Below are 12,975 nucleotides of genomic sequence, written 5' to 3'. Positions count from 1 at the left end.
AGAAACTCCCTGAACCCGCTGCCCTGATTTAAAACTTTTACATCCAAGTTCAGCAAGCCACGCTTCTTTCTTTCTGTCTCACCTATCCCTGCAGCCAAACCTAAGCACCTAAAGCAGCTACAAGGGAAGGGCAAGGTGCAGAAAGATGGGGGAGGTGTAGCTTAAATTCTTTTTTTTTTTTTTTTTTTTTAACTAAGGCTGGAGATTAAAAACGGTAAGCATGGAAAAAAAATGCCAAGTTGCAAACCCCTATAGGGGACTTCCACCTCTGGTATCAAGTGATTGGGTGTTGCTAATGCTTTCTTAATGTTTTTTTCTTAATGCTTAATGCTTTTCTCCCTAGGAAAATCAAGCCAGCCTGCATTCGCCTTCTCCTTAGGAGGCCAACAAGGACTTTTACTGTGCTTCCCCAAGTCCTGACCATCTTCCTCATCTCCTGGCAAAAGATTTGGCTAAGTGAAAATGTCCCTCAAGTATAACTCTATTTCACTACATTGAAGTAACTCAGACTTAGGTGTTGTATGATCAGGTAAAACAAAACGATACCTTCTGCTGTAGTTGATAAAGTGCAATGTTTCCCTGTGCAGCAAACACCAAAGCAACTAATGGCTTTCTTGGGGTTGTTAGACTATTAGAGACCTTTTGTTCTTCTCAGCCTAATTGTTAAAACCTTTGTATGTCTTGCTTAGGAAAGGCTATCCCTGGGAACAGGATGCCTCCTAATAAGCTATGTTTAACATGGAAAAGGGACAATAGCACAGGCACAAGCACTGGGAAGCATAGATCCAGACATACCCTGTGAACTGGATGTAGCCAGCACTCATACTGGCTTTGGGTGGGGTCTGTGGTAGAGGCAACATTCTAAACAAATGTTCCTTGGCTTTTGGTCACAAATACGTAAAGGAGCAGAACTGAGACACAGCCCCCTAAAAAAGCAATTGTGTGCCGCATATAATGCCTTACTGCAAGTAGAGGGACTGACCCAAAGATGCCCAGTCACCTTAAAAACAGCCTTCCCTATTCAAGGGTGGATAACCGACATGGCTTACAAGCTATGCTCTGGCAATGCCCAACTGAGCACACTAACCAAATGGAAAGCCTACCTGCTACAGCACAGTATTTTCTATACCAGCCCTCAGAGTGCACAAATGCATGAGATTCTCAGACCAGTGTCCTATACGGAGGATTTGACAGCTAAAGTTGTTGTACCTGAGATAGTTGTTGAACTGCCCACCAAAGGCATGGGTACCATTCCCAAGTCTGCTTGGTAACTGATGGGTCCACTAGCGGGCAGCCTCGCACATGGATAGCTGTGGCAGTACAACCCAGTACTGACTCTATATGGTGGGAGACTGGAGCTATGCAAAGCAGTCAATGGGCTGATTTAAGGGCAGTGTGAATGGCAATAATGCATGCATCAGGAGACACACTAACTGTCTGTGCCAACAGCTGGGCTGTTTACAAAGGCCTTATGACCTGGATGGCAACCTGGAAGCAAGAACAACGGGCAATCACACCCCCTTTGGGGACAAGAATTGTGGAAAGACATCCGGGACACCTGCCAATGACAAAAGGTAACTGTTGCCAGCAGCTAGTGGACATCACTAGAGAGTGTCCTTTGTGCTCCCTGCATCAACCACGTAGGCTACCACATGAGACAAGACACATGGACTATATCGGACCCTTCTACTCTCAAGGTAAGCTTTTACTGCCGTGGACATGGCTACAGGACTTTTGTTAGCTTTCCCTGCAGGGAAGGCTAACCAGTGGACCATCATCTGTTGTTATGACCCAAGCATGGGCTACAACAGTGGACTAAAAAGCTCTATCAAACCTCAACTTACTTAAATGCAATGTCACAGACTGCCGCACCTGCCCCCATTGAAATGCTTACAGCAGGACCAATGTAACACTGAGAATTCAAGTCAAAGGGCCAGCCGCTTTACAGCCCCAAAGGGGGTATGGTAAAAACTTGTTGCCTGTCTCTCAGATCATACAAAACAGGGAAAAGGAGGTCCTTTGGCCTTCGTGCTGGCCTATGCAGCCATGTTGGTTAGAAATCCTAAGTCTCGGTGGGGGGGGGGGGGGGGAATAGGAGCTACCTAAAATATTGTAAGAAGATCGAAATGCCTGTTAAAATCTTTATCACCAATCTGGGGCCTCCGATTCCCACGGGAACTTTACGCATGACTATGTGGAGCCTTCTTATGCCCAGATTTTATGGTAGAAAACTCAAAATTTGAAAAAGGAGAATATCTAGTATTTAAAACCTCCCCATAATGTTCCTCTGTCTGGTACCTTGTTGTCAACCAAATGAACCCTAGCATGTATATTGTTAGATCAGCAGGAATTACTCCTATGGTTCCCCATAAACATCTCTTCGCCCATAGCGCCCTAGCAAATACCTTCCTGCAGTGGGCCTCAGTGGTAACTCATGCCCACAATTGAACCCAGTGTTGGGTTTCCACGGACCTGCCACCTTTACGTGCTACCAGCCTTTCTTGGACTGTAATTCACGTGAATTGGACTGCATGGAACACTCTCCTGGCCTGGACTGAAAATTACAGATTTTATCAATTGTCAGTAGCATCTCTTTGTGGGGTTGTTATTTATGAGTGGGGGGACTCCTAGTGTTCTGTTGTCTCTTATCCTGTAATGTGTATCCTATGGTCAATATAGTCTGCTGCATGGAAGTGGACTGTGAGGACCCAGGGCCCAGGGCCCCGTCTCCTCCTCCTTTAAAGAGATACACGCAGCCACCTACATGACCAGGCAACAGCCCTTCCCTCCAGGAGGGGGGGGAAGCATTAAAACTTCCTTCCACTAATCATTGTTAGTAAACAAATCTTGTGAGAATTTGAGAAACTCCATTGTCACAAACCTTTATAAGTTCCTCACCCCCACACCCACCAAGCACTCCTCTCTCTCTTTTTTGCGTGGTTCCCACGCTGGCCACAATCATCAGATCATCTCCTGTCAGTAAGTCCCAATTAAACTCAGGTCCATTTCTGTTCCTGGTGTATTCTTCTGTCTTAGGGCTAAGCTGGGTTGGAACAAAAATTTCATCACTACCCCTAATATTTCATCCCTAATAGAGCATGCAGCTCTATTAATACTTCTGACAAAGAGGTGAAAATTTATTGGAAAGGAAAGGGACAAAAATGTGTACTGAAAAGCTTTCAGTTCTGGCCTTAAGCTCCTGCACATTCTATCTCCTTCTCCTCCCTCCTACCTCTTACCTCCAGTTTATACCCAGATAACACCTTCATATCCTTTAGGTCTTGGCTCAAATTCAAACATTACTCCCTGATCCCCCTCTCCCTGGCCAAGACAAGATCTATTGCCCTTCCTATATATCCCCATGCCACTCTGTACTTTCCCTATTGTAGAAATCACTGCACTGTAATGTGATTTATTGCCCTTCCTATATATCCCCTTCATCCTGCATAGGTCACTAAGCTCAGAAAATACAGAGAACCAGGGTTATCCACTATGCTTTAAACCTTAGGACCTAGCACAGTGCTGAGCATAAAGCAGGATACTTAATATCTGTTGAATAAAGGACAGAGGGTCTGATCTATAACGATGAAAATTACATGTTTATGAAGCATTGCTTTTTTTCTTTGAGGTTCTAAAGGACACTAAGGATTCTGACCCCATTAAAAATGCCTAAGTATAAAACTGTATATATAATTTTTGTAAGGTCACAGATCCCAGGTTTAGAAGCCCTATATTAGACCATAATAAATTCATGTTATGAAGTCTTTTGGTAAACAGCCATTTGCTTCTCTTGCCAACATGCACACTGGATGTGTACCTTTTTCATTAAAACATGTGCAGTTCCCAGACTGGATGTGTACCTTTTTCATTAAAACATGTGCAGTTCCCAGGCATGATGGGCCGTACTAATGTACAGTGATCATAATGAAAAAAAGTACATTAGTAAATGTCAAAATGGAGTAATCTTCTTGGCACCAGACATTTCCCATGGTTGTTGAATGACAGACACTTCTCATTTCATCTTCAGAGGCTCATAAGCATTCCCTATCGAATGGCAAATCCTAATTCCAAATCTGTTCTCAGTCTACTTTTGAAAACGTATTCACTCTAAGTGTTATTTTGCTTTGAAATCCATGTGCCAGCACCTAAGAAACAGGTATTTTCTGGCAAAGTTGACAGGAAAGAAGTTCACACTTCTTTTACAGCAGCCTCTGACATCTTTGTTTTATCTCTCTACCTTGACTGTAAATTCAGTGAGCACAAGGGCTGCCTATTTTTTAGTTCCTAGGACACTATTTTACATGAAGGGATGCTAATAAATATTTCTGACCAGCTAACAGAAAAAAATCACATTCCTTACATGTAGCACACTATAATTACTATGCCCATAAATGTTTTGTAAAAGCTATCTCCTTACACACTACAGAGTAAATGCCAGATATTCTAAATGAACACTAAAGCAATGCAGCCACCAGGGAAACACTGCAAAGTGATGCAATCACAGCATGTGAGAAGCCTGCTACCACATGCAGTTCCTTAGAGTAAAATCTATAACCTAAAATCAAAGACTTGAGCAAAGGTTCTTTTCTCAACGTGTCTGTCAAATTTGATCTTAGTCTTTTATTATCTGTATCTGAAAAAGAAGTTTTCTAGGTCAAAAAAGTAATTTCAAAGCCTGTAGTTGCTCTGGGAACCAAACGGTATATTTTATCATATTAAACATATCATCTATGCATCACCTCTCCATGTTGGATACCTGATCCCTAAAAGAAGGTTAATAGAAAAGCATGTATTTCTTGATAATTGAGTTTTATTTTTAACCAATTACTTTCCTGTTTACAGATGTCTAAGAAAAGGCAATGTTAAAACCTGAATTTAAACTACTAACATTCATCTTTGTGGGACACTGTCTGGAAGACAACCAGTTTATATTTTTCCAGATGGTTAGATGTAAAAATACAAATATAAATTAAAATTGGTAATATAATTTAAAATATGGCTTAAATTGTTGTACCTTGAACTATTGCCCCATGAATAACCATTAGCATGAACAGCTAATTTTCATAGGGTGCTTTACAATAATTATTTCATTTAATCCTCCCAACCTACCATCAAGTAAGTACTATTAATGTCTCCAATTAAGAGATGAGGAAAACTTGGGCATGAAGCGATTTAGTTAATTTGTTCAACATCATGTCACATGGTTGAGTAGTGGGGTAAGGAATTTAATCCAGAGCTAAGACAAAATCTATGCTTTCAACCACTATTCTAATTACCTCTAAATTAAAGAACACCATAGTAGTTCAAAGAACTAACAGTCAAATCAACCCCAAACAAGCTATAAGACAAGATGCCTAAGTTAATTTAAGACAATGATAAATTGAGTTTTCTAAACAGCCAGTTACTGTGGTAAATCCTATTTTGTCCTTTGCTGCAATGCATTAAAAGAATAATACTGTAACTGAATTTTCTAAGCCCAAACTTGCTAACATTTCAGACTATGTCCTCTGTGTGAAATAATAATTCCATCTCAGTCCCAAGTCTGGTTCCCTGATACAGCACTATACAGAGAACAATAATGTTTTCCATAGTTTAACATCCACCCAATTCTCAACAGACTCATTAAGTATTCAACAAATTTCTTCACAACCATTTTGGATTTTATGCCAAAATTGTACATAAAAATTCCGAAATCTTCCACAATGAAAGTCCTTTTATAAAAGGAAAAAAAATCTTATTTTAAAAATACAACTTAGACCACTTGAATAAGCACACAAGAAAAAAGAATTACTATAAATTGAATTTTTTAACTTGCCTGCCATTCAAGCCATACAAATATCCCCAAAATGATAAAGGAGGGTAGGGATGCGGAACAAAAAGGAAAACATTTAAAATGTTACATTTAGTTTAAGAACAAGTAAGGAATTTGGAGTTAGACCATTAATCCTATTAAAAAAATCTGTCTACTGAACACTTTACTGAGTAAAGGCAATATATACAAAATATTTCCTCTTTTGAAATACTACTGCTGTCTTTTAAGCTAATTCTGATTTAATCACATAAGAGACAAACCATGAAAGGCTGTGGTACTTTATTCTTTAGAGTCTCTTTAGTATAAAAGATTTATCAATGCACAAACTGCTAATTATAGCTAAAGGTTAAAGCTGCTATAAGCTGAGTCATAACTGTAGTTGAGTTTTTTTTTTGTTTGTTTTAACATTTGATAATACTTAAGGAAATACTATAATGATATTTACTGGGGAAGGTTAAAAATCTTTTTATTATTTTCCTGATCCTAATATTATATATATATTGGTTTCGAGAATGCTACTCCAAGCAATTCAAGTGAAATTCAAATGCAAATGAGTGCAGGACTTTAAAAAAATCATAAATACAATTAGTTCACCTCAGAAATGTTATCATTTCTAAAATTGCTAAAATGATACTTAATTGTCTAATGGGGGTGTGTTGCTTCCCTTGTTAAGAAAAACAAAAGGCACCATATTCTCTAAACATTCTATGGTGCTTTAGGAGGTCTTTTACCCTGAAATTCTCTATGATCTCAGAAACTAAAAATAAGCAAAATTGACTCAAAGAATGTGTCTATAAGATATTTTCAATGATAGTATATGCTTTTTCTGATTCAGGAAAATGCAAAATGAATTTTATATAAACAAAGCTGATCCTCTAGTGTTGACATGACAAGTAAAGTGAGCCATTATCTTCAAATCATGGAATGTGCCTTTAAATCTCACTCTCCCACCCATCCCAAGCATTAGGAGTCCAACTCAATGGAAACTGGGATTCTGACTAAAACCTGGGTATGCAATCTTGGTAATTATAAACCTGATTTATGCTTCTGTGGGAGTGGATGAGAGGTTAACTTGATAAAGTGATACTGCTAAGATGAGTCACAGTCTATTAGCATCAAAGACTCAATCCCTCAAACCGACACTTCCTTTTGCTTTTCTTATTGGTGAGTGGAGCCCAGACCTTGTAGGCAGAAAGCCGGGAGTCATCCTAGGTGCCTCCACTCCAGCCCCACAGCCACTCAGCCATCAGGTACATTCTGGTTCTCAGGCGACTGCCCCTTTTCTTCTCTTCACTCCTACTTAGTTTAGTATTATATTTTACCTGGATAATTTGAATAGCCTTGGTTAGGGGTTCCTCAAGGGCTTATTCCCTTCTGATTCATCTTCTATACTACTGCCAAAGTGATCAACCCACAGTAAAAATCATGTCTCATGTCACTCCCAGATGGAAAACACCTACAATTTCTCACTACAGAATTGAGTTCAGACTTCTCACAAGAAGCTTTCATTAATCTAGCCCCTATCCATCTTTCCACCCTTGCACCCTATTGTGCCAACTACAAGAACACTGTGCTGCTAATAGCATTCTCCAGCTTACTATATGCTCTGTTTGCATATAGTAAACATGTCTCCCCCATGTCTGCCTGGTGATCACCTTCTTATGCCTCAAGGTCCAGTGCAAGCCTCCCTTATTTGATGAAGCTTTTCTTAACCTCTCTCCTCTGCTGTAGAATCAACCCTAAGCTCTTGTATTTGGGAGAAACCTACTTACAATCAAAGTTGTAGTTTTGCTCCTACTGGTTTTAAAGAAAGTTCATTAAAAAAAAAATCACCTCATTAAGCACTAATTAATAAGCACTGAAATAATTAAATGAATGTGTTTATTCCCTGTATTAAGGGTTAAGCTAGGCAGAAACTCTATGTCCAGGCCTACACTGTGGGCTGCACTATGAAGGGCAGAAATTCTGTTCTCAGAAAAACGAAACTTGGAAACACAAAGCTTCTACTGCCGAGGCCACACACAAACAGCCTATATCATCATGTTAAGAAGGGACACCATACTCTTTGCCCGTTTTCTCCTGTGAGAGCCAGGGGGCCCCACTGCAGGACTTGTGTAGTCAGATGTCTATCAATCAGCTACGGAGCCTTCTGTGAATACTCCTCTGTGTCCAGGCACCAGGTGCTCCATTACATCAACAAGGTGAGATTCACATAAACATTTGCCTGATGACTATGAAGTCAATAGCGACAGCTAAATAAACCTAACAATTGTTCCTAGCATTAACTTTAAAACAGACGTTTCTTAGGTCCAAATGACTCTCAGAGTTAGTCAGTTGAACAAGTTAATAAAACTCATGCAAAGCTCTAACTGGCTTCCTAGATTACTATACCTATACAGGCCTTCCTGGGCCTGAGCTTGCTTTCATTATTTCCATTTATAATCATTTGAAATAACTGTTTCTCTTGCCCACTTAAGAATTCCAAATTATGCTGTCAGCATTTCTTTATTTTCTTCCATATCCTCTTAATAGTTCTTGGAAACTTCTTATTTGTCAGTTTTTTTAACCAAAGGATGTATCACTTACACTTAAGATTGCAGCCCTCATACATTTTCCCTATTACTGACAAATCTGTTGCCACAGATTTCTTCATAAAGACTTCCAACAGCACTGCTACAAATGCTTACATGAGACAAACAACTTACTTTTGCTCAGACACAAGAATCTTGCTCAAAAAACAAACAAGTATCCAAAGTACATCTCTTTTTGAGATGCTGGTAAAATGGATTTTATAATTAAGAGACTTTTTCATATTGCATGACTTTAAAATGGATGAGAATTTTTAAAAATAAAATATGCAAAATTGTGGCATTTGTAAAGATTTCTTGGTAGCCTTCCAAAAAAAAAAACATGCTTTCCTTCCCTAAAGATCTGTAAAGCTTTGGAGACTGTACTGTATGGAATTTCAGCCGATATCTTTTAATCCTTTTGTATATTCTGAAACTTACTGGAAAAGGAAGCTGTCCAACTGATAAACCAATTGTTAAGAGGTGCACAAGGTCTTAAAAAGTACTTAAACATTGTTCTCAAGACATCACAAACTACTGCTTTGCTATCTGTGATGTTAACCCTCTCTAAAAATTTCTCAATGCCAAGTTTAACCAGATTATAAAATCCTTAATGGACACAAAGTGTGAAATCTGAGTCACGACAAGACTGCAACACAGGGCAAGGGCAAGGAAGCACTTTGTCTGATCCCTGCTATGTGCAATTCACCTTGTGGCCCTCTTTCTTACAGATACGCTTAAACATCAGGCAGTTATTCATGAGGAGTTCTCTGTATTTGAGCATTTCTGTCCTCATTATTTTAATGGTAGAGAAATAAACACTAGCTAAGAAATCACTACATTAAAAACAAAACAGTTTACAGAAAGACTCAAATCAACTCTCTTCTTATGGTATTGAGTGAAAAGAATTATGGGTGAAAGTTAAAAAACCATCTCTCTTTAGGAAAGGTTCGGGTTGGGAGGAAATCACAGGTGAAGAAACTACAAGGCCTCAAAGGTACACAAACAGTGAGAATTTCAAATGGGTCATAATAGTTACCACAAATAAAAAGCAATGGTCAATAGATTCCACCAAGAATAGAGATTACCATACTAATCAATTTTAATCTTTTCAGGGCACCATGCTTTTTTTAGATTTAATATTCATTAAATAAGTGCTGGATATAAAACTGCTTTCTCATCTAACCTAATAATCCATATTATTACAAAAAGGTAACATTTTACTGTATATTTTCTAGATGTCGTAGCCTGTTTTACATTAGATCGTAATACTAGGATGCCTCTCTACTGTTTATACTGTATTTATTACCTTAGAATTATAGGCATGCTGTCTTTTAACCTACTCTGTTAAAAATCACTACAATTTCTGTAAAATTTAAATATACAAACAAAAATTAATGGTTTTTCCACTAGCAATTAGGATCAGATGTGATAAGTGACCTCAAATGTTCTATTAAGAGGCTTAAAGACAAAGAGCTCTGAATAAGCACAAGCATCTTTTGAAAGGACACCTCAGGGGGCGGGGAGAAAAATATTTTTTCCCCTGTAAGTGAGAGAGGGGGAGTTGGGTGGTACGTAGGGATGACAGGTTTTTAGGAGCTTTAAGAGTTTAGAGTATATATTCTTCCTACCTTTCCCTGACCCTGCCAGCCCCCTGGAACAATGAGAATGCTGGTGAGATACTAGCAGACAGGATCTGATCATACCTTCATGGGTAGGCTCTGGGTCAGGTGTAAGTGAGATGTCATCCAGCTCTCGCAGACAGAGCCATTCTCCATCCATAGACACTCGGAATTTGCAAAGGTAGATGGTCTCCATGGCAGCTTGTGTGATCTTGTCAGTGGTGGGGGTTGGCATATCGGTCGGAGGCGTCAGAGCAGACATGATGACTCAGCTGGGACCACAACACACACACAACACCACACCACACACACAATCCCCCAAAATAAATAGAACTGTCTCACCAAAAAACCCTAAATCCAAAGCTCTGAAGCAAAGCTTTTTAAGAAAAGGGGTGGGGGGAGTTAAAAAAAAAAAACCCAAGGAAAAATACCTTATGGTTTAAGAAACAACTGCTCAAGATAAACAATTCTACACTACTTTTTCTCATATACAGCTCCTACCACACAGCAAAATAAAATGATGCCTGTTTTCTCCCAGCTTCCTCTCCTTTTATCTTCCGTTCCCTATCCTTTTATATCCAGCTGAGTTATAGGTTTTAAATCCTGCACAGCCGATGCTGCCTTAGCTGGCTTCAGAAAATTGGCCTCAGCATGAATAAGTGAAAAATCCTCTTTAGTGCAGAAAAAAATACAAAAGAAAAAACAAGTGGAAAATAAATCTATATTTTCAATTTAGCTTAAAAAAATTCTTGATCTGCAGAAATCACTTCTAGGATCTGCTCAGATAAGCCGGGATGCTGAGTTCTAATAGGATTGGTTGTGCGCAGTAAGCAGGGTGTTGACCAAAATGGCTGACTAATGAACTGAACTGAAAATTCAGGCTCATGTGACCAGCTGCTCTGAATGCAGGGCGAGCAATTCCCAGGATGCTTTATAGATGCTGCTGATGCAGGGACAGCAATTAGGCTGGGCCGTCTCTCATCCTGCACAACCCCCTTCCAGACCGTGCTAGTCAAACTGTGATCAGACATAACACAATGCACATATCCTCATCAATTCTCCTCACTTTGGGAGAGAAAAGCTGTATAACAGGAGGACAATTAATATTGGATAGTACTCTAGAGAAAGACTTTTGGTAAAAGATGCAGTTAGATTAATTTAACATGGACATAATTCACCTCTATCTTTTTTATCTACAAGCTACTAAAATTCTTTACTCTGTTAAAGGTTGTGTCAAGAACAGCTAAGATAATTTTTAAAATATGTTACTCTCAGGTATTTATTATTTCCTTCTCCAAGGCACAAGACCTGACTTTTTAAGAGGGGACAGAAGTGCAAGAAAAAAAGTTGAATTTTAAAAAGTAAAATCTTTCCCAATTAATGGCAATTTTCCTCCTTTTTGGTATTAATGCATTTACCAATTTTCTGCATTTAAGTATCTATTATGTTTCTAATCTGAATATAAAACCATGTCATATTTAAAATGCTCTCCCATCCTGGAACGGCCTAAGGACATATTGTCACATCCTCTTGAACTAACAAACTAACACATACACATGTATTCACAGAGGCATTTATACCTTGGTAGCAAAAGTATGGACACTTACCTTGTAAGCTACAAGAATAATGAGGAGATATGGATTTTTTTTTGAAAACAAGTGTTTTTCCATCTAAATGTTCCAGTTTTAAGGAGGAACATACAACTTCAAGAAATACATCCCACGACTATTTATTCTGCCCTAGGAATTTATCAGAGGGACCACTTGATTTATTTAATTTCTGAACATTAAAAGAAAAAATTCCTTTTGAAGATTATTAAATTTCATAAAAGCTTCATCCTTATTTGAGATTGAGCGCAAAGCAAAAATACTAAGGACCAGATTCTGTGGGTAAATAGGCATTTTCATATTGTTAGAGAGAGGGTAAAATGGTACAATGTAAAAATGCATATATATATAAACTTATTCATAATTGGGGAAAAACTCAGCAAGTTACTAAGAAAAAAGAAAATACTACCAGTTTATTTATTCCTACCTCATCTAACCTCCCAACATTAGCCAACATCTGGTCCCAGCTATTCATTCATTCATTCAGCAAATATTCTCTAAGAGCCCTCCACATGCCAGGCTGTAATGGCGGTAATGGGTGTGCAACAGTGGATAAGACAGGATTGCCTATTGGAGGAAGCAGACTTTATATATCCAAATGCTGAGGAGGCATTTAAAACAAAACTCCTTTAACCATGAATACATTAAAACTTAAAGGAGCAACAAAGAAAAAACAGATAAAATGGACTTCACCAAAATTAAAAATTTTTGTATGTCAAAGGACACTATCAAAGTGAAAAGAAAACCTACAGATTGGGAAAAAATAATTGCTAATGATATATCTCATAAGGGCTTAATATGCAGAACACATAGAGAGAACTGCTACAACTCAACAACAAAAACACAAACCCAATTAAAAATGGGCAAAGGACTTGAATAGACAGTTCTCCAAAGAAGATATAAAAATGGCCAATAAGCATATGAAAAGATGTTCAACATCATTAATCATCAAGAAAATACAAAACAAAACCATAATGAGGTACACTTCACACCTTATAGAATGGCTATTATGTATATAACATAACAAAATAATTATTGGCAAGGATGCAGAGAAAAAGGAGACCTTATGCATTGTAGAATGTTGCAGCCACTGTGGAAATCAGTTTGGTGGTTCCTCAGAAAGTTGAAACAGAATTACCATATGACCTGGAAATCTCATTTTCTAGTTACACATGAAAGAACTGAGAGAAGGGACTTGAACAGATATTTGTACACCAATGTTTATAGCAGCATTATTCACAATAGCCCAAACAAGAAAGCAACCCAAGTATCCATCAACAGATGAACAGATAAACAAAGTAAGATAAATAAACACAATGGAATATCATTCAGATATTAAAAAAAATGAAGTTCTGATACATGTTACA

The 12,975-nt window shown here is 38.3% G+C and overlaps 1 protein-coding gene and 1 pseudogene across 1 annotated transcript in view; one reads left to right on the top strand and one right to left on the bottom strand.

The window, feature by feature from the left end:
• Positions 1-12,975, bottom strand: part of RUFY3 (RUN and FYVE domain containing 3) — a 121,960-nt gene that overhangs the window by 82,599 nt on the left and 26,386 nt on the right.
• The window catches only part of LOC119529051, a 30,626-nt pseudogene continuing 18,691 nt past the window's right edge, over positions 1,041-12,975 (top strand).

This window comes from Choloepus didactylus, chromosome 3 (genome assembly GCF_015220235.1).
Source record: "Choloepus didactylus isolate mChoDid1 chromosome 3, mChoDid1.pri, whole genome shotgun sequence".
NCBI lineage: Eukaryota > Metazoa > Chordata > Mammalia > Pilosa > Megalonychidae > Choloepus > Choloepus didactylus.
This window is presented reverse-complemented; position numbering and strand designations above follow the sequence as displayed.